The sequence below is a fragment of the Bos indicus x Bos taurus genome, chromosome 26 (genome assembly GCF_003369695.1).
Source record: "Bos indicus x Bos taurus breed Angus x Brahman F1 hybrid chromosome 26, Bos_hybrid_MaternalHap_v2.0, whole genome shotgun sequence".
Lineage (NCBI taxonomy): Eukaryota > Metazoa > Chordata > Mammalia > Artiodactyla > Bovidae > Bos > Bos indicus x Bos taurus.
Genome location: NC_040101.1, coordinates 49,285,557 through 49,313,121, shown reverse-complemented (window position 1 = coordinate 49,313,121; position 27,565 = coordinate 49,285,557).

Below are 27,565 nucleotides of genomic sequence, written 5' to 3'. Positions count from 1 at the left end.
ACCCAATCAAAAAATGGGCCAAAGAACTAAATAGACATTTCTCCAAAGAAGACATACAGATGGCTAACAAACACATGAAAAGATGCTCAACATCACTCATTATCAGAGAAATGCAAATCAAAACCACTATGAGGTACCATTTCACACCAGTCAGAATGGCTGCGATCCAAAAGTCTACAAATAATAAATGCTGGAGAGGGTGTGGAGAAAAGGGAACCATCTTACACTGTTGGTGGGAATGCAAACTAGTACAGCCACTATGGAGAACAGTGTGGAGATTCCTTAAAAAACTGGAAATAGAACTGCCTTATGATCCAGCAATCCCACTGCTGGGCATACACACTGAGGAAACCAGAAGGGAAAGAGACACGTGTATCCCAATGTTCATCGCAGCACTGTTTATAATAGCCAGGACATGGAAGCAACCTAGATGTCCATCAGCAGATGAATGGATAAGAAAGCAGTGGTACATATACACAATGGAGTATTACTCAGCCATTAAAAAGAATACATTTGAATCAGTTCTAATGAGGTGGATGAAACTGGAGCCTGTTGTACAGAGTGAAGTAACCCAGAAGGAAAAACATAAATACAGTATACTAACGCATATATATGGAATTTAGAAAGATGGTAACAATAACCCTGTGTACGAGACAGCAAAAGAGACACTGATGTATAGAACAGCCTTATGGACTCTGTGGGAGAGGGAGAGGGTGGGAAGATTTGGGAGAATGACATTGAAACATGTAAAATATCATGTAAGAAACGAGTTGCCAGTCCAGGTTCGATGCACGATACTGGATGCTTGGGGCTAGTGCACTGGGACGACCCAGAGGGATGGTATGGGGAGGGAGGAGGGAGGACGGTTCAGGATGGGGAACACATGTATACCTGTGGCAGATTCATTTCGATATTTGGCAAAATTAATACAATTATATAAAGTTTAAAAATAAAATAAAATTAAAAAAAATAAATAAAAAGGAAAAAAAAAACCCTTTGATTTTCAAATATCTAGCTATAGGGAAAATTTTAGTTTTCTCCTCTTATAAAACAAATTATAGACTAGGTCCAGGTTTTCTAGCCTCGTTTCTTTTTTTAATTAGCAAAGGTTGAATTTTACCAAATGCCTTTTCAGCTTGTATTGAGAGTATCGTTTGTTGTTGCTTTAAACTATTAAAATGGTACTTCAGGATCAAAAAAAAAAAAAAAAAACACTAGATAAAATTGAGAGACTTAGTAAGGTGAAGTGGAGTTGAAGGCATAAATTTATCTTATAGAAGACGCATTTTGTTAATATCTGAATTGATACTTAAAAACAAATGAGAGACATCTCTGACAGACTGGGTCAAAGCAATTACTTCAGTTAAGGTGAGACATTACACAGTCTATCTTTTCAAATTGTAAGTTTTTGTTGTTTGTTTTTTTCCTCTTTGGTTTGTCTTATTACATAGGAAAGTGAATAAAGAACTTTGTATTATATACATATTATATAGCATTATATAAGAACACTAAGTGTGAAAATGGTGGCTTACTGTTGTTTTTTCCAACTGTCTATGCCTAAACTTGTGTAAGTACTAATTTTTTCAAACCATGTGATAATCAATTGGAAACAGAAGAGAGGATAGCAGAACCATTGGAGAACATTCACTTTCTCTTGAGAGAATAGAACACAACTTTCACTTTACAGTACTGATGGAAACAACACCAGTATTGCTCTTTTGCAACTTGTAAAATGGAGGCTTTAATTCTTAAGAAATGTTTTAAATATCCTACTATTTAAGTGTCCTGTTTCTCACAAAACTGGGGATTTCCTTAGTTATATTAAACTGTTTGAAAAGTTCTACCAGTAATGTTTTAACAGATAGTTAAATCTATTTTATTTTCAAACATGGAGCACAAATCATTTTCATGTTATTTAAACATTTAATAAATACCAAAAACCTCCATATCTATGACTAATATGTTTTTGGGGAAGGCCAGTGTTACATGAAATAACTTGCACCTGTGCTGTCAACTGGGACCATTTCTTGTTTAACTCTATGAAGATTGGAGAAACATGATTCCATGACCCAGCGACCTCATTGCAGGCTCATTTACCGCCTCCATCCAGACAAATGATTCAATCAATCTTTTAAGAAGCTGCAGAGAACGGTTCCAAAATTATAGTCCTTCATGCATGAAAAACCTGAGTATTTTCAGCATCATATATTTCAGTTTTTCAGAGAATACGAATGTGATGGTAAAGAAGAATTGTAAAACTGGCAGTAAAATTAAGTTATTTCCAATAATTTTAAGTCTGTGTTGTAGGGACTTTATACTTTTTTCATTGTTATGACTAGTATTATCTCACCACTTAGAACAGAAATTGAAATATGAGAAAAAGAGTATAGGGAGAATAAGAAGGTAATGGATGTGAAGGAGATAGGCACAACTGTTGAATTGGGATTTGTCTAGAGTTCCATTATATGTAATGCTTTCAGTTGTAACTGAAAGTTAGGTTCTGCTGCTCTCTATTCAAAAGCTGTTATAGAGGCAAAGTTGGTGGAAAGAAATGTTTGCCTTACTTTAGATGCCAGCAACACGGCAAAGGATAGGGGTTGGCAAGCAGGGTGGACTCCTGTTCAAAGGCCAACTCCTTCTCCCCAGATAATCAGTGGGCAAAATCTTTTATGGATGGAGAGGGGGAGCTACATTCAGAAACAACACAGTCAACTCTGACAGTCGTCTTGAAATTGGTCATATGGTGGTCTGATCAGCATCATCTTGATTGTTTTAAATTCAGTTAATCTTTAGTTCCAGAATCAGTTTGTTCCCATTTCCTTGAGGCCAGTTCTCAGAATTGTGGCAGCTTATGTCATGGCTACAGTCTGGTCATCTTGTAGTTAACTTCTTTCATGTGGTAAGGGTTTCAGTATTTACAAAGCTCACAGGACATGGCTCAGAATGTTATCTATGCCTCTGAAGAGGAACTAAAACGGCCTTGACTATGCTTAATGACTAAATACTATTATTTAGAATTCTTGGACTCTTTTTCTTTGATTCTGCATTTTCTCATGTTTCCAATTAAACTTATTCAGCTAAAGTTTGTCCACAGATAAAAGTCAGGCAGAGGACTAGGGTGGGGGGAAGGACCATTTTATCTGGATATCATCTATATATTTTGAAGAATAACTTCAGGACACATCTTCCAGGAAGCCTTTTATGAACTTCAAGACTGGGTTAGGGTTGTGATTATGTAAAACCATAAGTATTTTGTATTTCCCCATACTGCACAGCTCTTCACACTCTATGGTATGTTATGATTTCTTGCTTTACAGATGTGTGTTTCCTTAGACAGGAATTGTGTCTGACTCAGTAGTGCTAACTTCATGGTAGTTGTATAATAATTGATCAATGAAAGAATGACTATCGTTCAACCTGGAAAAACTGATTCAACTATATGTATATTCAACTGCAGTATATTTGGCTTTAGTGTGTATGTGTTTACAATTTTTTAAATTTATTTTTTAATTGGAGTATAATCGCTTTACAATGTTGTGTTAGCACAATGACATGAATCAGCTACGGGTATACCCTCTGTCTTGAGCCTCCCTCCTACCCCACCCCATCCCACCACTCCAGGTCACCACTGAGTACAAGCTGAGCTCCTTGTGCCATACAGCAGTTTCCCACTAGCTCTTTTACATATGGTGGTGTGTATATGTGAATGCTACTGTCTTAATTCAGCCCACTCTCTTCAACCTCCACTCCAGTCCACAAGATCATACTCTGTGTCTATGTCTGCACCTCTATTACTGCCCTGTAGATAGGTTCATAAGTACCATTGTTCTAGATTCATTATATATGCATTAATATACAATATTTTGCTCTTTCGGAATTCACTATGAGTGACTCTAGGTTCATCCACATCACTACAAATGATGCAATTGCATTCCTTTCTACAGCTATGTAATATTTCATTGTCTATATGCACCACATCTTTATCCATTCATCTGTTAATGGATATTTAAGTGGCTTCCATGTACTGGCTATTGGAAATAGCACTGTATGGTTTTCTCAGGGTATATGCCCAGGAATGCTATCACTGTTTAATACATGGTGGTTTTAGTTTAAGGTTTTAAGGAGCCTCCATTCTGATCTCCACAGTGACTATATCAATTTATATTCCCACCAGCAGTGCAAGAGAGTTCCCTTTTCTCCACATGCTCTCCAGCATTTATTTGTAGATTCTTTGATCAGTATTTGAGTTCTAATTCTTAGATCTAATTCTTAGAAGTTGAATTAGGTATAACTGCTACTATAACAAAGAGAACCAATAGAAGTTACTAGTAAAAAGCAAATACAGTCCTACCTCATCATACCAAAATCTGTGGATGCTCAAGTCTCACAGTTGGCCCTCAGTATCATGGATCTTCATCCAGATATTCAATCAACAGCAAATTGTAAGGAGGCACAACCTGTGGATAGCCAGGGCCACTGTACATTATTTTCTTTCCCTCACAGTCTTCCTAGAATGGTACAGGAAAGTTTTCTTCCACTAAGTCATTCAGGGGATCAGGTTTCTTTCAAGTCAGTGCACTATTCTAGAGTATGATCTGTTTTTTGGTTCAACTGAGACATGTGTGGGATGGGATGTGGTTGGGGAGAGATGAATGCAGTGAAGCACATGTGCAATGCTTTAAAGCCAAGGCCTGATTATATTTAACACTTAGAATCAAGGGGAATTGAAAAATGTAGCTAGTCCCCAACTTCTTGGTTTTCAGGAAGAAGGGGAGAATGGACTTTTGATAACTTAAAAACTATACCAGCTTTTAGAAAAGACCCTAATGCCAGCAAAGATCAAAAGCAGGAGGAGAAGGGAATGACAGAGGATGAGATGGTTGGATCGCATCACTGACTTGATGGACATGAGTTTGAGCAAGCTCCGGGAATTGGTATGGACAGGGAAGCTTGGTGTGCTGCAGTCCATGGGGTTGCAAAGAGTCGGACACGACTGAACTGAACTGATACCAGTTTTGACTTTCAATAATTAGGAATGAAATGGTCATATGGCTTAAAGATGCAATTTGAATCATCATTGTACTTTTTTTTTTATAACATAGTTATCATTAAATTAAAAATATATAATTCATGGTTAAATATTTTAATAACACACCCATATGGTAGAATGCTAAGTAGTTTTTAAAATTATTTTGTAAATGAATAGTTAATGTAATGGAAACCAGTATAGCATATGTAGCTATTTTAAACTAGCAAGATATGGAAAAAAGTTATACAATAAAATAACCAATGTTTATAAAAAATATTGTTTGGATAAGTAAAGCAAAGAAATTAGAAAAAATTCAAAATGTTAGTGTCATCTTTTTTTGAGGCTTAAGCAATTTTATTTTGTATAGACTTATTAAACTTAACTGAATATTTTTTTCAAATATTTTATTAGTCTTTAAGACATGGCAATGATTATAACCCTATAGCAGCAGAGAGTTTATTTTTATGAGTAAGAAACTTTTTATGAATTGTCAAGAAATAACCTTGTCTTCATCTACTTGTCAGATCTAGTATGTTGGATGGAGCACTAAGTGTGGAAACAGATCTCATTTTGAACCTTGACTCTGTTACTTGATAGCTATACATTTTCTTGAAAAAAATTCCTTAACCTCACTAATGGCCAATTTTCACATCAGATCAATTCAGTGGGGCTAAAAGTTTGTACCCTATGGAGTTCTTAAGAGCACTAAGTAAGATAATAGGTATGAAATAATTTTATAAATGGTTAATCATTATGTTAGATATTGACACTAATACTCTTAGAAATTAAACTGAAGCAAGTATTTAAATGGCAATGGATTCTGAATTTGACTGATTCATATTGGCTTACATGCCTTGATTAACTATAAGGCAATAAATAAAATTATTCTGCTAGATTCAAATAACTACAAGATAACTTGCTTAGGCTGATGGTGGGATCTTTTCAACCTCTTCTAGTAACATTTTTGTGTCCAACTTCAAAGAAATGACTAATGGTCCTAAAGTTCACTTTTCATATAAAGATTAACATTATTCTGAAAAGCTTTTCTATATATGGTTTTAAGGTAAACTTTAAAAAAAAATTGTAAATAACATGAAAGCAAACTAAAGTGGCATAAGTCATTTTGCCCTCTTGGAAAATTCGTAACAGCATCATGTTTTTAACTAAAATATAATTCACATGTAATGAATTGCACAGAAAGTATGAAATCTGATAAGATTTACAAATGCATAGAGCCATGTGACCCACATCTTATAAAGAATATTTTCATTTTCATTATTTCAGAAAGTTCCTGTGCCACCTTCTAGTCAATATATGCATTTGTAGTCACTGTGATTTTTCTCATTATAATAGATGATTTTTCTTGATAAAAATTAAATCATACAATATGTACTTTTTGTGTCTAACTTCTTATGCTTAACAATGTTTTGGTGATTCATCAATATAGTTTTATAAATGTGTTTATTCACTGTTATCTTTAGTAGAATGTTCCATAGTTATCTGCCTTTTTTTTTCTATTTATATTTCCATATTTTCTAAATCTCCTCCACTGAATATATATTTATTTGAGTAATAAGCAAAATTCAATGAACATTAACATGTAAGAATTTTATAATGACTCAGAAAAAGTTAAATTTATCCATACTTTATTTCAGCTGTTCATTCTGATAGAAATAGCGATCTAGTTGATCAATAACCAGTTAGACAAATGGTCTCTCAAAGAAAATAACCCAGAAAACTTGGCATGTAGAAAGGAATGGTAATTGTGACTTATGGTCCTCTTTCAAGATGTAAGAGCTGTTCTAACAGTAAAGCAAATGCATATTGTAACATTTTTGTATAAAATCTTATCACACAGCTCATAAAAGCACATAAATTTCTTATTTCCCCAAATCACTGAAGCAAAATGTCTGAAATGAGCGCAGCATTTAAAAGATAAGCCCACTTTTCTTATCTAAACAGTTCAATAGGTTAAAAAAAAAAAAAAAGCTCAGCGATTCATTATTTATCTGCCCTGAGTTTGATTCCAGATTACTACTGGTCACAACTAAATTAAAAAAAAAGAGAGCACATTTTTATCATGGGAACTGCTCACCTTTTCCCAATAACGGGATATTTTACTTTTAGAAGACATTTTTCTGCATAATTATGATAAGTAGCCATTTTAACACATTTACATTTTTTAATCAAGTTCATTTTCATTTATAAACCAAAATTAAAAAAATTTTTAAAGGAAAGCTTTGATATCATCATCAGTATTCTCTTCTTTTATTGCCAGGTTGTGATATATGTCCATTGGGAATGTATGTAGAAACATGGGGTATATGTAGAAATACATATGGCAGTCACCTTATAATTAAGATAATCTGATCTGTAACTCAGTTACTTATTGGCACTTCTCTTGTTAAAGGAAACTGTCCTTTAACCTGTGGGTATAACTGGAAGATTTGTTGTGGATTCTTTCTTGCCCATGTAATCCCTGGAATGTCCTCATGGTGCACTGCCACTGGGCATTAGCTGTGGTTCACCTCCAATAGTGCTGATCACCCCCCAGGGATCTGAGTCATTACGTAACTAAATACTGTAGGTAACTGCCTGTTCTTTGCCAGATCCAGGAGGTAGTGTGGACCAGCCTTTCCCATAGTGTTGGTTCCTGATTGCTTTAGTCTCCCAGAACCAATTTTGGTGGTGGTGTTTATTCGCTCAGTTTTGTTTGACTCTTTGGAACCCCACGGACTGTGGGACACTAGGCTTCCCTGTCCTTCACTATCTTTTGGAATTTGCTTAGACTCATGTCCATTGAGTTGATGATGCCATCCAACCATCTCATCTTTTGCCCCCTTCTCCTCCTGCCCACAATCTTTTCTAACATCAGGGTCTTTTCCAGTGAGTTGGCTCTTCATATCAGGTAGTCAAAATATTGGAGTTTCAGCTTCAGCATCAGTCCTTCCAATGAATGAATATTTGGGGTTGATTTCCATTAGGATTGACTAGTTTGATCTCTTTGTTGTCCAAGGGATGCTCAAGAGTCCTCCCCAGCACCACAGTTCGAAGGCATCAATTCTTTGAAGTTGATGGACCATAAAATAAAGCTGAGTCTTTATTGTGGTCCAACTCTCACATCCGTAATTGACTACTATAAAAAACTATGACTTTGACTGGATGAACCTTTGCCGGTAAAGTGATGTCTCCGCTTTTCAATATGCTGTCTCGGTTTGTCATTTGCTTCCAGGGAGCAAATGTCTTTTTAATTTCGTGGCTGCAGTCACCATCCACAGTGATTTTGGAGCCCAAGAAAATAACATCTATCACTGTTCCCATCTTTTTCCCCGTTAATTTGCCATGAAGTGATGGGACCAGATGCCATGATCTTTGTTTTCTGAATGTCGAGTTTTAAGCCAGCTTTTTCACTCTCCTCTTTCACCTTCATCGAGAGGCTCTTAAGTTCCTCTTCACTTTCTGCAATAAAGGTGGTGTCATTTGCATATCTAAGGTTATTGATATTTTTCTCAGCAATCTTAATTCCAGCTTGAGCTTCATCAAGCCTGGCATTTCTTATAATGTACACAACATGTAAGTTAATAAGCAGACTAACAATATACAGCCTTGATAGACTCCTTTTATGACTTTGAACCAGTCCATTGTGCCATGTTCTGTCCTCATTGTTGTTTCTTCTTGTCCTACTTACAGGTTTCTCAGGAGGCAGGTAAGGCGGTCTGGTATTCCCACCTCTTTAAGCATTTTCCAGTTTGCTGTTATCCACACAGTCAAAGGCTTTAGCACAGTCAATGAAGCAGAATTAGATTTTTTTTTTTTCCTGGAATTCTCTTGGTTTTTCTATGATTCAAAGATGTTGGCAATTTAATATCTGGTCCCTCTAACTTATAAATCCAGCTTGAACATCTGGAATTTCTCAGTTAACGTACTCTTGAAGCCTAGCTTGCAGGATTTTGAATATTAAGTTGCTAGCATGTGAAGTGAGTGAAATTGTACGGTAATTTGAACATTCTTTGGCATTGCCCTCTTTGGGATCAAAATGAAAACTGATATTTTCCAGTCTGTGGCTACTGCAGTTTTCCAAATTTGCTGGCATATTGAGTGCAGCACTTTCACAGCATCATCTCTTAGGATTTGAAATAACTCAGCTGGAATTCCATCCCTTCCACTAGCTTTGTTTGTAGTAATGGAGGAGAAGGGGACGACAAAGGATGAGGTGGTTTGATGGCATCACTGACTCAATGGACATGAGTTTGGGTAAACTCTGGGAGTTGGTGATGGACAGGGAGGCCTGGTGTGCTGCAGTTCATGGGGTTGCAAAGAGTCAGACACGACTAAGCAACTGAACTGAAACTGAATGCTTCCTAAGGCTCATTTGACTTTGTACTCCAGAATGTCTGGCTCTAGGTGAGTGATCACACTACTATGGTTATCTGGTCATTACAACCTTTTTTGTATAGTTCTTCCATATATTCTTGCCAACTCTTCTTAATTTCTTCTGCTTCTATTAGATCCATACTATTTCTGTGTTTTATTGTGCCCATCTTTACATGAAATGTTCCCTTGGTATTTCTAATTTTCTTAAAGAGATATCTAGTCTTTCCCATTCTATTGTTTTCTTCTATTTCTTTGCATTGTTCATTTAAGAAAGTTTTTTTTTTCTTTTTTTTTTTTTAATCTCTTCTTTGGAAGAGATCTGTTCTTTGGAACTCTGAATTCAGATGGGTATATCTTTTTTTTTCTCTCTCTCTTTTGCCTTTGCTTCTCTTCTTTTCTCAGATATTTGTAAGGCCTCCTCAGATAACCATTTTGCCTTGTTGCCTTTCTTTTTCTCGGGGATGGTTTTGGTCACTGCCTCCTGTACAGTGTTATGAACCTCCATCCATAGTTCTTCAGGTACTCTAGCATATCTAATCCCTTGAATCCATTTGTAACCTCCACTGTATAATCATAAGGGATTTGATTTAGATCATACCTTTGTTGGAACCCACCAAAAAAGATACCCCACATCCAGGGACAAAGGAGAAGCCTTAATAAGGTGGTAAGAGTTAAAATCAAACTCCATTCAAGCCATAGACTCTTGGAGGGCAGAAATAAAACCTTGTGCACATCAGGGCCCAGGGGAAAGAGCAGTAACCCATCAAGAGACTGAGCCAGATCTGTCTGTGAGTGTTTGATGGTCTCCCATGGTGACATGGGTCAGCAGTGACCTGCCATGGAGACAGGGGCACTAGCAGTAGCAGTTCTGGGAGGCATGGCATGTGGCATAAGTCCTCTTGGAGGAGGTCACCATTAGATCTACCATAGAACTGCCGGGTGAGCGACCCACAAACTGGAGAACGATTATACTAAGGAAGTTCTCGCAATGTTGCAAAGGTTCTAAGCCCCACATCAGACTTCCCAACTTGAGGATCCAGTAAAGGGACTGGGAATCCCCAGAAAATCTGACTTTGAATGTCCGCAGAATTTGATTACAGAATTTTCACAAGACTGGGGAAACAGAGACTCTTGCAGGGCACAAACAAAACCTTGTATGCATCAGGACCCAGGGGAAAGGAACAGTGATACCACAAGAGGCTGAGACTTGTCTGTGAGTATTTGGGAGTATCTGGTCGTGAGGGCATGTCAACAGTGGCCTGCCGTGAGGTAAGGTGCACTGGCAGCAGCAGTCCTGGGAGGTTGATGCACTGACATGAGTCATCTTGGAGGACTTTAGCCTTACCATAGAGCCTGAAGACTCCAGGACTGGGCTGCTTCAGGCCAAACTATAGGGAGGGAACACAGCCCACCCATCAGCAGAAAACTGGATTAAAGTTTTACAGAGCAAGACCCAGTTTTCCCCACAGTCAGTCCTTTCCATTAGGAAGCTTGTACAACTTTTGGGATGCACTAAATCCTGGCTTTAGTTTTGTCTCAGTGTTTGCACAAACTTGCTATATGGCTTAGCTTCTGCATATGTATTTTAACATCATAGAAATGTTACTGATGACACATACACATGATGAGGGCTGTGAAGGATACGAGAAGCCCCTCATGTTTATGCATACTTTCAGTTGGGTGTTCAGAAAGAAAATCCAGCATAGAAGATACTCCAGAATTACTGGTTACAGCTAGAGAGTTACTGGACCTCTTTTATTATTATTCTTCAGCCATAGACAAACTGCATGATACGCAGGAAATTTCAGAACTGCCTTGATATTCAAATTATTTGAATTAACTGTAATTACATGTAAAAAAAAAAAAACTGCTTGAGAGAGATAGTTTTAATATTGTGCTTTGCAGTTAACATTACTTGTGTAGCTATGAACTAATTGATTTACTAATATCAGGATAGAATAATCACCATTTTTACCAAAACTCAATGAAATTTCTTGAAGGAAGGTATTTGTTACAAAATGCTTGCTTGATCCTCCTACTGTTCTACTCTAGGGAAAAAATGGCCATTGGGTCTATGTACCATGAAAGCTGAATTGCAAGTGGAAATTTGAAGACAATTTAATTAATACTTAGGCTTATATCTCCATTGCTGCATTTTTCTGCTTGAGTTTTAAGAAGTTTTTCTTAAATTTTTAAAAAATCAAGGGGCTGCAAATATATTAGAAATAAAAATAAATTCTTAAATTTGCTTCTAAAAATAGTGTTTGCTTCTTCAAGCAGAGCACAAAACTTTGGGAACTGCATCAGTAAAACTTCAACATCCCTGTATTAGGGTTCTCCAGAAACAGAACCAATAGATCTGTATATAACTCTGTCTGTGTCTATGTCTCTATTTATGCCCATATTCCCTCTCTGTAAATATCTATATGTGGATTTATTGTAAAGAATTGACTTGTGATAATGGAGTAGGGCAAATTCCAAGGGCTGCAGGTGTGAATAAACTATTTGGAGACCCAGTAAAGCTGATGGTTCGGTTCCAGTCCAAGCCTGAAGACCAAAGAACCAGGAGAGACAGTGGTGGTATTTCTACTCAGAGACTGGCAGGCTTAAGATCCAGGAACTGCCAACTGTTCAAATCCATGGGTAGGAAAAAAGTTGACATCCCAGTTTGCAGGCAGTCAGGTAAAAGGAATTCAGTGTTACTTGGGGAGGGTCAGCCTTTTTATTCTATTCAGGCCTTCAACTGATTGAGGCCCACCTACATTAGGGAGGGCAATCTGCATTACCTAAACTTCCAATTGAAATATTAACCTTATCCAAAAACACCCTCACAGAAACATCCAGAATAATCTTTGCCAAACATCTGAGGACCCCATGCCTCAGTCAAGTCGATGCATAAAATTAATCATCATGATCATCATCAGCATTTGGTTCAGGTGGTGAAGAGGAGATATTAGAGGAAAGGAATTTAAGAACTTAGTGCTAACAGCAGCAGCAGCAACAGGAAACAGAGGCAGAACTGATATATTTTTCTTTTTCTACTGACTGGTTGGAAGTACTCATTGACTTAGTGTTGTTCAGGGGCTGCAGAAGCAATTAGCTGGTAGTTGTACTGAAGCTTTTTCCCATTTCTCTTTAGCGCTAAATTTTTTAAATCTGAGTGTTATATTTTAAAACAATCAATTGCGTTTTAATGGTAATAGTATAGAATAGCAAATAGGCATATCATTTCACAGTTTGGGGATATAAATTAAAATTTACAGTTGATACTTGAACAACAGGGGTTTTGTTGTGTGGGTCCACGTATATGCTGATTTTTTAAAACAAATTTATTGGAAAATACTTTGGAATTTTTCACAATTTAAAAAACTCACTGATAAACTATGTAGCCTAGAAATATCAAAATAAGTCATGAAAAAGTTATAAGTACATAAAATGTATGTAGATACTAGTCTTTTATTTACTGCCATTAAATACACATAAATTTATAATAAAAAGTTAAAATTTTTACATACACTTACAGACCATACATGGTATCATTTGCAGTTGAGAAGCATAAATAAATGTTAAAATGAAGTATTAAATATAACTGCATAAAATGATCTGTGGTATACATTGTACTACTGTAATTTTGCAGCCACCTTCTCTTACTACTGTGGTGAACTACTGTGGTGTTGCTAGTATTCACTTGATGCTGATAATCACTCCATGAACAGTTCCTCTTATGTCTCTCGAGTAAATTGTGTATCACTGTAAAAAGTGATCTCTTGAAGATCTCTTGTCCTTTTCATCATGTTTAGTGCAATCGCGTAAACCTGGAATAATATCTTGGGGCCCATGTAAAGTGCCACTAGGAATGCTAGAAGTGCTCCCAAGAAGCAGAGAAAAGTCATGACATTACAAGAAGTTGAACTGCTTGATACGTACCACAGACTGAGATGTGTGCCTGCAGTTGCCTACTATTTCAAGATAAATGAATCTAGAGAAATGATCACTGTAAATAAATAAATAAATTCATGAAGATGTTGCTGCAGCTTTGCCAGCGGGTGCAAAAACTTTACACTCGTTGCAAAACATTCTTTTCTCTTGTATTAAAACTGCAGCTTAGCTTTTATGTGGGTGGTATAGGAATGCTGTAATAAAAGAATACCTATAGACTCTAAAATGATTCACGAAAAAGTGGAGTCATTATATAGCAACTTAAAGCAAAAGGTGAAAGGTCTAAAGCTGGGAAATCTAATGCAAGCAAAGGGTGGTTTGCTAATTTTACAAAGCAGTTTGGCTTAAATGTCAGGGTAGTAGGAGAAGCAGCTTCTGCTGACTGAGGCAGCAGATGAGTTCCCAGATGCCATTAATAAAATCGTTGAGAAAGAATATCCACCTGAACAGGTTTTTAATGCAACAAAAGTAACCCATTCTGGAGGGGGAAAAAAAATGAGACAAAGGACATATATTAGTAAGGAAGAGAAGTGACCACCACAATTTAAGGCAGGAAGGAATAGGCTAACTGTACTGCTGCTACTGCTAAGTCACTTCAGTTGTGTCCGACTCTATGTTACCCCATAGACGGCAGCCCACCAGGCTCCCCCGTTCCTGGGATTCTCCAGGCAAGAACACTGGAGTGGGTTGCCATTTCCTTCTCCAATGTGTGAAAGTGAAAAGTGAAAGTGAAGTCGTTCAGTCGTGTCCGACTCTTATTGACCCCTTGGACTGCAGCTATTTCATGCTAATTCGTTAGGTTTATGGTCCGGACTGCCCTTATATGTAAAGCTGCTAACCCCTGAGGCTTGAGGGGGAAAGAAACATCAGCTGCTGGTCTTTTGATTGTTCAAGAAAGCCTGGATAATAAGAACTTTTATTTTATTATTGTTATTTTTCTTCAGAATTGGTTCCATTGATGCTTTGTTCCTGAAGTCAGGAAGTACCATATCTATAAAGGACTGCCTTTTAAGAATATATATATTAGACCACCTAGAACCCCAAGAGTTCAACACTGAAAATACTCAAGTGATCTGCAAGCCCCCAAACACAATGTATCTAATTCTAGCCTAAGCACCTTTAAGGTTTACTACACACAGTACTGTTTGGAAAGGACTGTCAATGCTATGGATGAACACCTTGATAGGGAGGACATCTTGAAAGTCTGGAGGGATTACTTCCTCACTGAAGATGCCTGTGTTGTTGTAGAAAAAACTGTAAAAGTCATGGAACCCCAGACAAGTTTTCAAGCCTGTTGGAAAAAAAACTGTGTCCAGAAGTTGTGCATGACTTCACAGGATTTACAACAGAGTCAATCAAGGAAATCATGAAAGAGTTGGTTGCTATGGTAAAAAAGGGGAGCCTGTGTGTGAAAGTTTTCAAGATATGCATCTTGGATAAATTCAAGAAGTAATAAGCACTATACCAGAGGAATTAACAGCAGGACTTGGTGGAGATGAGAATTCCAAATCCAAACCAGAGGCAGATGATGAAGAAGAAGATGTAGACAAAAAACAGTGCCAGAAAACAAACTGACATTAGAGAATCTGGCAGAAGTGTTCTGATTATTCAAGAATGCTTTGACTTCTTTAATGACATGGACTCTACTATGAAACTGAAGGAAATGGTGGAATAAGGATTGGTAAGTATCATGTGGAAACATTTTGAGAGTAATAAAAAACAGCAAAATCAGTAAAATACAGTATGGATGTGTTTCTTTAAAATGATATTGAGTATGCTGGCCTCTTCTAGCTCTCTTTCTGCCTTCTTCATCTCTTCTGCCTTGACCACCCCTTTTCTACCTCCTCTTCAGCCTACTCAAAATGAAGATGATGGGAATAAAACCTTTCAAGGTTATATGCTTCCACTTAATGAATCATAAATAATTATAATGCATACAGTTAATAAGCTTGTCTTCATATGAAAAGCCAATAACTTTGTGGTGAGAATTGTGTAAGATGTTTTGTGTCTTGTTATCATTATCACCTAAGTATTCATTATGTACAACATGATGTGCAAGACTTGTATTGTTGTGGATAGTCTATGCCTTACTTAGGCATAAGGTGAATGATATTTAATATAAAATCAATGGTGTGTTTTCTCTACCATTTCACTACTTTGCTTTCAAAGAGCTACATTACTGTATAGTATGCCCACTTCTCTCTGCCCCTCTCTCTTGCAATTGGAGAACTGTATATCAGCCTATCATTACCGATGTATTATCTTTTTTTTAAGGGCTTCCCTGAGGACTCAGATGGTAAAGAATCTGCCTGCAATGCAGGAGACTGGGTTTTGACCCCTGGGTCAGGAAGATCCTCTGGAGAAGGTAATGGATACCCACTCCAGTATTCTTGCCTGGAGAATTATGTTTTAAATGCTGTATTATACTGCCATTGAATTTTATGATTCATTAATTAGTGTGTAGGCTAGATTGCCATGAACCAATCATACTGGTTACAGTAGGCTACCATAAAGCAGTCATATTACTGCTTTTTGTTATCACTGCATGAATTGTTATGCCTGTAAGTAATGTGAGAAAGAAATCCATATATATCTTTTTATTTCTGATGTCCAGTGTTAGCAATGTGTATAATATCTACATTGTTTTGTATCATATGACAATATTGATGTAGGTACTGACAGATGATTCATCTTGTAAACAGATGATGTAAACTTATAGTTGTGTTAGATAGTTAGAATAGGAAAAAGGAGTCCAGAATGGCGGTGGCTAAAAGACAAGGATGGAGAAGGCAATGGCACCCCACTCCAGTACTCTTGCCTGGAAAACCCCATGGATTGGGGAGCCTGGTGGGCTGCAGTCCCCGGGGTCTCGAAGAGTCGGACACAACTGAGGGACTTCACTTTCACTTTTCAATTTGATGCATTAGAGATGGAAATGGCAACTCACTCCAGTGTTCTTGCCTAGAGAATCCCAGGAATGGGGGATCCTGGTGGGCTGCAGTCTATGGGGTTGCACAGAGTCAGAAGGGAAAAGCCTGCAAAAATAGAACAAGGGAAGGTCCGAGGATGGGAGTGAGGACCTCAGGTAGAACAAACAGCACTCCTGGCTAGACCAATTCACATAGGGCAAGCCCAGGGTGAGGAAAGAACATATAAAAAGAGGAGCCAAAGGGCTGGGGGTCTCTCTCCCTTGTGCTCGCTCACTCTCTTTTCTTCGAGTCTTTTGGGTCAGCATGCCCTCACACCTCAAGGATGTATTTTCCTTTATTTTCTAAATAAACTGAACTGTAACACAGACCTGTAACACTGTCTGAGAGCTGTGACACACCGAGGGCTTTAACATCCATTGCTTCAAACTTTTGTTGTGATGAGACAGAACTGAGAAAATAACACCCCCCTGGGATTGCTAAGAGTCGGACACAACTGAGAGACTTCACTTTCACTTTTCACTTTCATGCACTGGAGAAGGAAATGGCAACCCACTCCAGCGTTCTTGCCTGGAGAATCCTGGGGCGGGGGGGCGGGGGGGCCTGGTGGGCTGCTGTCTATGGGGTCGAACAGAGTCGGACACAACTGAAGTGACTTAGCAGCAGCAGCAGCAATAGTTATATAAATATAGTACAGTATTATACATGTATTTTCTCTTCCTTATGATTTTCTTAATACCATTTTATTTTTTTCTAGTTTATCTTGTAAGAATCCAATGTACAGTATTTGTAACATATGGAACATGTATTGATCAGCTATTTATGTTATCATGAGACTTTCAGTCAACAGTAGGTTATTGGTAGTTAAATTTGGGGGAAGTTATATGCAGAATTTTGACAGCACAGAGAGTCAGCATCCCTAATCTCTATGGTGTTCAAGAGTCAACTGTACTCTTATATCAGAAGTTATTTTGTGGTAAAGATATTCAGCTTCAGTCTTGGCTTGATTGAAGTTTGATTAAATACTCTATCACTCAGTATTTGACTAAAATGTACTTTTGTTGTACTTGTATACTCTTTTTTTAAAAATGAAGATTAAGGCAATCCCAGACAGGCATTACCTTATAAGAATTTCTAGTAAAAGTCCCAGAAAACTGGGTCTTTCCTTTGGAGCTGGAAACACAGTCTCCAGGGCACTGCCCTCCCTCCTGACCCAGCTCTGTTGCCCCCAGGTTACACAGGTCTCCTGAGTAGGCCTCAACATGTAACTCCACTCTGCCCAACATGTAACTCCAGTTCTCTCCACAGTGAGAAACCTGCTCTGGAAGGAAACTTCCATCCTTTCCCTGTCAATTCTACAATTCTGGGCTACACAGACTTAACATATTTTCAGCATTCATGCTGTCTGGCCACATATTTTACAGGCACTGGGGGTTAGAAGAAAGTGAAGGTGAGGTGAGAACAGTGGGTTCCTGTAACCATCTCTTCCAAGGACAAACATTATTTTTTCAAGTTATTTCATATTGAGAGTTATGAAGGTGTTCTTTGCATTGAGACTGTGAGGGTCTCTACTGTATGCTTGAAGTCACTGGATTCCCACTGTTGATCTGAGGGGCTCTGGTTTCTTTACTCTGTTTTCAAGGCCACAGTGAATCATAAAAGGGGTATATTAGTCATTAATGTCCACTTTTACTGGAATCTAAAGGTGGTATTACATTATGTTCTTTTGAGTCAAAGCTTCCAATTGATAGAAATAAGGGAGAGTGGTGATGACTCATGGCTAAGTCACTGTATAGACTATCATTTTTTGGTCACATGGCAAATAATTAACTATGGAAGAAAAGAGAGAGATTAGCCTACTCCAAGTGAGTCTGATTGGGTCATCAGAGAAGGCTGTAGCTACAGAATCCCTTTCAGGGTGGGATACAGACAGCCTGAGCAAGGACTGGACCTTGTGTGGTTAGTGAAGGCCTGGTTTTCAAGGTTCAGCAAAGATAGAAGGAGGACCTTTCAGGACTCTGGTTCTGCATGTGGGGAGCTTGAAAGTCACTATTCTGTCCCAACAAGCAAAAAGCTGAAAGGACTGAAAGTCACTACTCTGTCCTAACAAGAGTAGTGTTAGGGCTAGACATTGTGTGGTTAGTGAAGGCCTGTTTTTCAAGGTTCAGCAAATATGGAAGGAGTAGCTTTCAGGTCTGTGGTTCTGCATGTGAGGAGCTTGAAAGTCACTACTCTGTTCAAACAAGTAAAAAGCTGAACACACTTAAAGTCACTATTATGTCCTAACAGGTAAAAAGCTGAACAAGTTGAAAAGTCAGAAAGTCTACCTAGATCCTGAAAAAAAGTGAAATCCCAAAGCAAGCCAGTGACCCCAAAATTTGGGAGACTGACAGGTAAATCACAACCCACCAGAGCAGAAAGCTCTACAGGAACCAGTGCCAGGATAGTAAAACCTGACTGGTAATTAACAAATTGCTTGAAGCTCAGTGAGGGAAAGTCTGAAATAAAATCTCCAGGAGAACCCAGTTGTGGGAGAATCTCAATTTTTAAGTGTTTTATTTATTAAAACTCTACTAGGCTCTGGTGATGATGAATATCAGAGAACTCTTCCCTTATACTTACAGCAGGGGGAGGGTAAAAGGAATTGTTTTGAAACAATCCAGAACATCTCTGGATTGTGACTCCAAGCATACAGCAGAGACCCTCACAGTCTCAACGCAAAGAACACCTTCATAACTCTCAATATAAAATAACTTGATTTGGGAGAATGGCATTGAAACATGAATATCATGTAAGAAACGAGTTGCCAGTCCAGGTTCGATGCACGATACTGGATGCTTGGGGCTAGTGCACTGGGACGACCCAGAGCGATGGTATGGGGAGGGAGGAGGGAGGAGGGTTCAGGATGGGGAACACATGTATACCTGTGGTGGATTCATTTCGGTATTTGGCAAAACTAATACAATTATGTAAAGTTTAAAAATAAAATAAAATTAAAAAAAAAAAAAAAACTTGAAACAAGGTCTGCCCTTCAGAAAAACTATTAAACCAAAGCCTAACCTGCTGGAGTTTCATCAGAGTGTAAATAACTTGTGTGCATGGTGTGTTTTCAGTCGTATCTGACTCTCTGCTACCCCATGGACTGTAAGCTACTAGGCTCCTCTGCCCATGGAGTTTTCCAGGCAAGAATACTGGAGTAGGTTGCCATTTCCTACTCCAGGAGATCTTCCTGACCCAGGAATCAAACCCATGTCTCCTGTATTTGCAGGTGGATTCTTTAATCAGTGCGGCCCCCAGGGGAACAGAAATACCTAACTCTAGCTCTCGCTATTCTGTCTCACTTAAGGGTGGTGGAGATAGGCTGAGAAGCGTATTTGAAGTTCATAGTCCAAAGACAGGCTTTATGAAAAACCGAGTCCTAATCACAGGACTATAGAATAGTCAACTTCCCACACACCTCAACACTGTAAGACTATAGGCTTATTTATAGCACTTCCTTTTACCTAGTACATCAAGTCTTGCTATTAATAAGAAAAAAATAAGATATACTAAAATGCCAAAAATGCAGGTTGAAGAGACAGAGAAAGCATTAGAACCATACTTAGATGTGGCAGAAATACCGGAATTATCAGACTAGGAATTTAGAACAACAACCTAGATAGCATATTAAAAAGCAGAGATATTACTTTGCCAACAAAGGTCCATCTAGTTGAGGCTATGGTTTTTCCAGTGGTCATGTATGTATGTGAGAGTTGGACTATGAAGAAAGTTGAGTGCTGAAGAATTGATGCTTTTGAACTGTGGTGCTGGAGAAGACTCTTGTGAGTCCCTTGGACTGCAAGGAGATCCAACCAGTCCATCCTAAATGAGACCAGTCCTGGGTGTTCATTGGAAGGACTGATGCTGAGTCTGAAACTCCAGTACTTTGGCCACCTCATGCGAAGAGTTGAGTCATTGGAAAAGACCCTGATCTGCTTGAGGGCAGGAGGAGAAGGGTACGACAGAGGATGAGATGGCTGGATGGCATCACCAACTTGATGCACATGAGTTTGGGTGAACTCCTGGAGTTGGTGATGGACAGGGAGGCCTGGCATGCTGCAATTCGTGGGCTCAAAGAGTCAGACACGGCTGAGTGACTGAACTGAACTGACGATTCATATGTAAAGGACTCTAATGGATAAAGTGGACAGCATGAAAAAACAGACTGGTAATGCAAACAGATACATGGAAATACTAAGAAAGAACCAAAAAGATGTGCCAGAGATAAAAACATGAACAGAAATGAAGAATGCCTTTGAGGGGCTCATTAGTAGATTGGATGTGGTTGAGGAAAGAATCTCAATAGAAACCTTCAAAGCTAAAAAGCAATCAGGGGGAAAAAAAAAAAAAACTAAGTAAACAAGAATATCCAAGAAATGTGGGACAGCTACAAAAGGTACAACATATACATAAGACAAATACCACCTAGAGAAGAAAGAAAGAAAGAAAGTGAAGAACTGTTTGAAACAGTTATGTCTGAGAATTTTCCTAAATTAATATCACCAACAAGTCCATTCTGAAGGAGATCAGCCCTGGGACTTCTTTGGAGGGAATGATGCTGAAGCTGACACTCCAGTACTTTGGCCACCTCATGGGAAGAGTTGACTCATTGGAAAAGACTCTGCTGCTGGGAGGGGTTGTGGGCAGGAGGAGAAGGGGACAACAGAGGATGAGATCGCTGGATGGCATCACTGACTCGATGGACATGAGTCTGAGTGAGCTCCAGGAGTTGGTGATGGACAGGGAGGCCTGGTGTGCTGTGATTCATGGGATCCCAAAGAGTCGGACACAACTTAGCGACTGAACTGAACTAAACCAGTCTACAGATCCAGGAGCCTCAGAGAACATCAAGTAGGAGGAATCCGCCCCCGCCCCTCAACCAAAAAAAAGCTACACTTTGATGTATCATTTTCAAACTACAAAAATCAAAGATAAAGAAAAGATTCTGAAAGAAGCCAGAACAAATGCTGTTGAAAAAATGTCATGGCTAGATTTGCTCAACATAGGCATAGGTTTACTCATTTAAAAGAGTATGGTGTTCCTCAACTCTTGGTGATGTTTGTCCTTTTTAATGTAGTAGATCAGTGATTAAATTGGGGTCTTTGGAGCATCAGAGTTTAGAAAAAAGGTCTTTTAGTGGAAGAGAAAGGGTGTTAGTAGTGGGTTTTATGTGATTCCTTCTCCTAAGAGAAGGACTAGACCAGAGACGGGACATTGACATTGGTGAGAATGACATAACTGTATTTGGAGTCCTAAGTTTGTCTCATATGATGGAAGCAAGTCGCTAAAGGTCTACCAATCTTTCTCCTTACTAACTAAGGTTCAGAGAAAGCTGAGATACATTAGAATGAACCTTAAGTCATTTTCAAGGTTGACTCTGAAAGCAAGCTTTAAAAATTCTGAGGATGCATGTCCAGGGTGATTCTGCATGAGAGAGTAAATAATAGGGCTGACCTTTATGTCCTCCTTGCCATTACTTCAACAAGAATTTGTTTTGTTTTGTTTTGTTTTTTTAATGTTTTATACATTGGATTCTTTACATGTTTTGCTTGAAGAAAATATTCTTGAGCTAAAAATATGTTTGAAATCATTAAGCCTAGACTTCTTTTCAAAGAAATTTCTTCCTAAATTTCTTTTGACTTGACTTCTATAATTTTAAAATTGCTAGAATTAAAACAACATACATTTGTTTGGGAAGATATGAGGATTGGGTGAGGGGGGTATAGAGCAGAAATTCTCTGCTCAGATGCTTTAGTTCAATCAGATTGCTTTCCTAATATCAATTTTAGGTCCACATGAGTGGGGGCGAGCTTTTTGGAGAAAAGAGATTCCTATCACTGTGGAGTGCATTGGAGCTGAATCTGGCCTCTATACCTTGACACTAAATTAATCTTCAGAAACATAATTTCAGGTGAAGTAGAAAAGAGTAGCTTTATTGCTTTGCCAGGCAAAGGGAGCCACAGCAGGTTAATGCCTTTATACTGTTTGTCCCAACTTGGAGTGCTAAGTGAGAAGTTTTACAGCAGTGCTTCAAAGAGGGCATAATTAGCTTATGGACATTCTTCTGATTGATTGGTAGTGAGGTAAGTGGGGGTCAGCATCATCAACCTTCTGAGGGCATGTCTGTGGGCAGCCTGCTGTTACTTTCTCCGCCTATTGGGGATTTAAATATCTGCAAAATAGCTAAAAAATATTGTTATATATATCCCTTGAGGAGGAACCAGTACCTTGTCCCAAGGCTGCACTATTGTTTATTTTGACTGTTCCTCCCTTGTCTCCACACCCCCTCCCTTCCCTAATTAGCAGCTATTTGAATCTGATCATAGGAAATCAGGAAAGGTCATGGAGACTGAATGAAGCCTTTGTGCCCAGGAGCCCCACAGGGTCCTGCTAGATATCGGTATGACATTAGAAGATAGGGAAGCCCAAGGCACTTGCACTGAGCACAGTTTTGATACCCAAAGGGCAATTTGAAGGCATTTAATTCTTGCAAGTGATTGAGAAGTTAGTAATAATACACAAGTTAAAGGGAATAAAAATTAACTTTAATATTGGGCTTTGTATTGGTTGTTTTCCTTTTTTTTTTTTTGGTATGTCTAGAGTGGCAGATTTTGAATGAGAAACACAAGGCTATATGTCAGGACCAGGTTCAAGACTAACTGGAAGAGCAATTGAGTGTTTGCGCTACGAAATATTTGCCTATGCTCATGTGCAACATAAAGAAAGTTATGACTCATGTCCTGAGTTAAAACCATCTGACCAAGTACTTGAGTACAAATTAATTTCCATATTCTATCCTTAGCATTTTTGGAATTTCTTTGGGGAAAAAAAAGACATTATAGGGCTTCCAAGGTGGCAACTGGTGGCAAAGAATCTGCCTGCAATGCATGAGATCCCAGAGATACAAGTTCCATCACTGGTTCAGGAAGATCCCCTAGAGGAAGAAATGGCCACCCACTCCAGTATTTTTGCCTGGAAAATTCCATGGATATAGGAGCCTGATGGACTATAGCCATGGGGTTGCAAAGAGTCAGACATGACAAAGCATGCACACACACAGATGTTATAACTAAACTAAAATCCCCATGCATATTGCAAAATTGTTGGTTGTAAAAAATAATTATGACCTAATCTCTGTAATATGTATCAGTAGTGTTTGATACATCAGAAAAAATAAACTGGTTAAATTGATTGATTTCTAATTTACTTTCTGTTAGAATTTAGGTTGTACCTGGAAATGAGATTTTGACCCTTTCAGGGTATATGCTACAGAGTAAATATTAGAAGAATATTGATTAATAGAACAACATTTTTTTCCATGCATTCTCTTAACTTATTCAACCTTGGGCAATGTTGAATCCTTGTGCTCAAAGCCATTGTATGCAGATTAGGATAGCAATGCCCACTCTCTGACATACTTCTTAGTTGCTACATATTTATGAAAATCTTTTCTGTTAATATGTTATAATTAAATTCAGTTTCCAACATACATCATCTGTTTAAGGCACAAATTCCGTATTCTATAAATTCATATTGACTTAACTCTTTTTTTAACTTTTAAAAATGTTGTAGTATAGTCAACCAACAAAGTTGTGATAGTTTCAGGTGCACAGCAGAGCAACTCAGACACACACACACACACACACACACAGACACGCACACATTCTCCAAACTTCCCCCCATCCAGGCTACCACTTAACACTGAGCAGATTTCCATGTATTATACAGTCAGTCCTTGTTAGTTATCCATTTAAAATATAATAGTGTATACATATCTATCCCAAACTCCCTAACTATCCCTTCCCAGCTGGTAAACCTAAGTTTATTTCTGTGTGAGTCTGTTTTATAAATAAGTTCATTTGTATCATTTCTTTTTAGATTCCACATAAAAGCAGTATCACATGATATTTCCATTTTCTGTATAGACTTAGCTCTTGAAGGACTGGCAGGCCAGTGTGGAGTAAACTAAATTTTCTCACACACAGAGGGCAATTATATAACCTCTCTACCAAGGTCTGACAATTAGACTGAATGTGAATGCTGAACTTTGCCCCTAAGAAGTGTATCATCTGAAGAGAAAGCCACTCTGAAAGAGGAGCCATGCAAGAGACACAGTTTATTTAAGCAATTATTTTGGAAAGCCTGTTCATCTCTATCAGGCTGATAAATTTTATCTGACTCATCAAATCAGCAAATAAGTCTCACCTCTCCAGGAAGCATCACCTTTGCTAAAGCACATGAATGTTTTCTCTCCATCTTTGAGCTCTGTTTCCCCATGAGTGGAATCTTAATGATACTGAAGCAGTTGAAGCATATCTTTGGCTCCTTCTGCTGATGTGAGATTTTTGTGTAAATTTGAAGATTCAGATTCTTCAGGTGACTCTAACAAATTCTTTTAAACTACATCAAGGAAGAAAAAAAGCTGAATTTTAACACTTGTCAATCCAATATCCTGCAGGAAAACTTTATCTGTAAAATAATCTATCAGCTTTTTGTTCCTTGGTAAGAAAAAGAAAAACACAGTTCATAGTCTTTACTGAGCACTCTCCACATACCATTTTGCTGTATATGAATCTTAGGTACAGTAATGACATTACTGTTTCTTATAAAAATTATTTTTAAAGATGAAAATTCCATATTAAAATTTAGGTAAGGAGGCTAAATAAAAACCCCTTCAAGTGAACTTTTTAGTTGGAAGAATTTCTGCTCCAGGCAGGTAAGCTACAGCCCTAGAACTACTTTGGGATTCTGGGACATGTAGTCCAGAAATTCCATGGACTGGATAATAATTTTCAAGAAAATGAGTATGGCCTTTGTAGCCTGGGACTTAAGTAATAATAGGCTCCAGATTCTGAGTGTTTCTTTGTATATTAATATTATGTATAAAGCACTGTGCTATCTGCTTTCCACGTAATCCTCACAAGAATTCCAAATATGAGATTTAAGAGTGTATTTGCATTCTCCAAAGAAACAGAATCAGTAAGATCTATTTGTTGTTGTTCAGTTGCTCAGTCATCTCCATCTCTTTGAGACCCCATGGACTGCATCATTCCAGGCTTCCTGTCCTTAACTATCTCCTGGAGTTTGCGCAAACTCATGTCCATTGAGTCAATGATGCCATCCAACTATTTCATCCTCCGTTGCCCCCTTCTCTTCCTACCCTCAACCTTTTCCAGTATCAGGGTGAGTTTCCCAGTTTCCAATGAGTTGGCTCTTCACATCATGTGACCAAAGTATTGGAGCTTCAACTTTAGTGTCAGTGCTCCCAATGAATATTCAAGGTTGACTTCCTTTAGGATTGACTGGTTGGATCTCCTTACAGTCCAAGAGACTCTCAAGAGTCTTCTCCATCACCACAGTTCAAAAGAATCAGTTCTTCAGCACTCAGTCTTCTTTATGGTCCAACTGTCACATCCATACATGACTACTGGAAAAATCATAGCTTTGAATAGATGGCCTTTGTCAGCAAAGTAATGTCACTGCTTTTTAATATGAAGTCTATGTTTGTCATAGCCTTTCTTCCAAAGAGCAAGCATCTTTTAATTTCATGGCTGCAGTCACCATCTGCAGTGATTTTTGCATCTCATTAATGTAAAGCATTTTATAGAGGGTCATATATGAGACAAAATTCAAAGCCATTGTCCCATGTCACTAATTAAGAGTAACTGAACCATTGCAAATTAAAAGGACATTTTGAGTAAAGGAATATTTGGAAAAAAATTGGGTTCTATAAATTTCTTTCACATCTCTACTTCTATTCAAAGCTTCCTATTTAGGCCTTTTTTAATAAAAGATGTTAGGAATGGTTGATAATCTGTACATGAAAACATAAGTCTAAGAATATTGCTGTCACATTTCCAGTATACTGTACATTTTAAGAAATGAAAATAGACAGATTTTAGAAGTATCAGTTCAGTTCAGTCTCTCAGTCATGTCCGACACTTGGCAACCCCATGAATCACAGCACGCCAGGCCTCCCTGCCCATCATCAACTCCCAGAGTTCACTCAAACTCATGTCCATTGAGTCGGTGATGCCATCCAGCCATCTCATCCTGTCATCCCCTTCTCCTGCCCCCAATCCCTCCCAGCATCAGGGTCTTTTCCAATGAGTCAACTCTTTGCATCAGGTGGCCAAAGTATTGGAGTTTCAGCTTCAGCATCAGTCCTTCCAATGAACACCTAGGACTGATCTCCTTTAGGATGGACTGGTTGGATATCCTTGCAGTCCAAGGGACTCGCAAGAGTCTTCCCCAATACCACAGTTCAAAACCATCAGTTCTTCAGCATTCAACTTTCTTCACAGTCCAACTCTCACACCCATACATGACCACAGGAAAAACCATAGCCTTGACTAGATGGACCTTTGTTGGCAAAGTAATGTCTCTGCTTTTCAATATGCTATCTAGGTTGGTCATAACTTTCCTTCCAAGGAGTAAGTGTCTTTTAATTTCATGGCTGCAATCACAATCTGCAGTGATTTGGGAGCCCCCCAAAAAATAAAGTCTGACACTATTTCCACTGTTTCCCCATCTACTTTCCATGAAATGATGGGACCAGATGCCATGATCTTAATTTTCTGACTGTTGAGCTTTAAGCCAACTTTTTCACTCTTCTCTTTCACTTTCATCAAGAGGCTTTTTAGTTCCTCTTCACTTTCTGCCATAAGGGTGGTGTCATCTGCATATCTGAGGTTATTGATATTTCTGCTGGCAATCTTGATTCCAGCTTGTGCTTCTTCCTGCCCAGCATTTCTCATGATGTACTCTGCATAGAAATTAAATAAGCAGGGTGACAATATACAGCCTTGATGTACTCCTTTTCCTATTTGGAATCAGTCTGTTGTTCCATGTTCAGTTCTAACTGTTGCTTCCTGATCTGCATACGGATTTCTCAAGAGTCAGGTCAGGTGGTCTGGTATTCCTATCTCTTTCAGAATTTTCCAGAGTTTATTGTAATCCACACAGTCAAAGGCTTTGGCATAGTCAATAAAGCAGAAATAGATGTTTTTCTGGAACTCTCTTGCTTTTTCGATGATCCAGCGAATGTTGGCAATGTGATCTCTGGTTCCTTTGCCTTTTCTAAAACCAGCTTGAACATCTGGAAGTTCACGGTTCACGTATTGCTGAAGCCTGGCTTGCAGAATGTTAAGCATTACTTTACTAGCGTGTGAGATGAGTGCAATTGTGCGGTAGTTTGAACATTCTTTGGCATTGCCTTTCTTTGGGATTGGAATGAAAACTGACTTTTTCCAGTCCT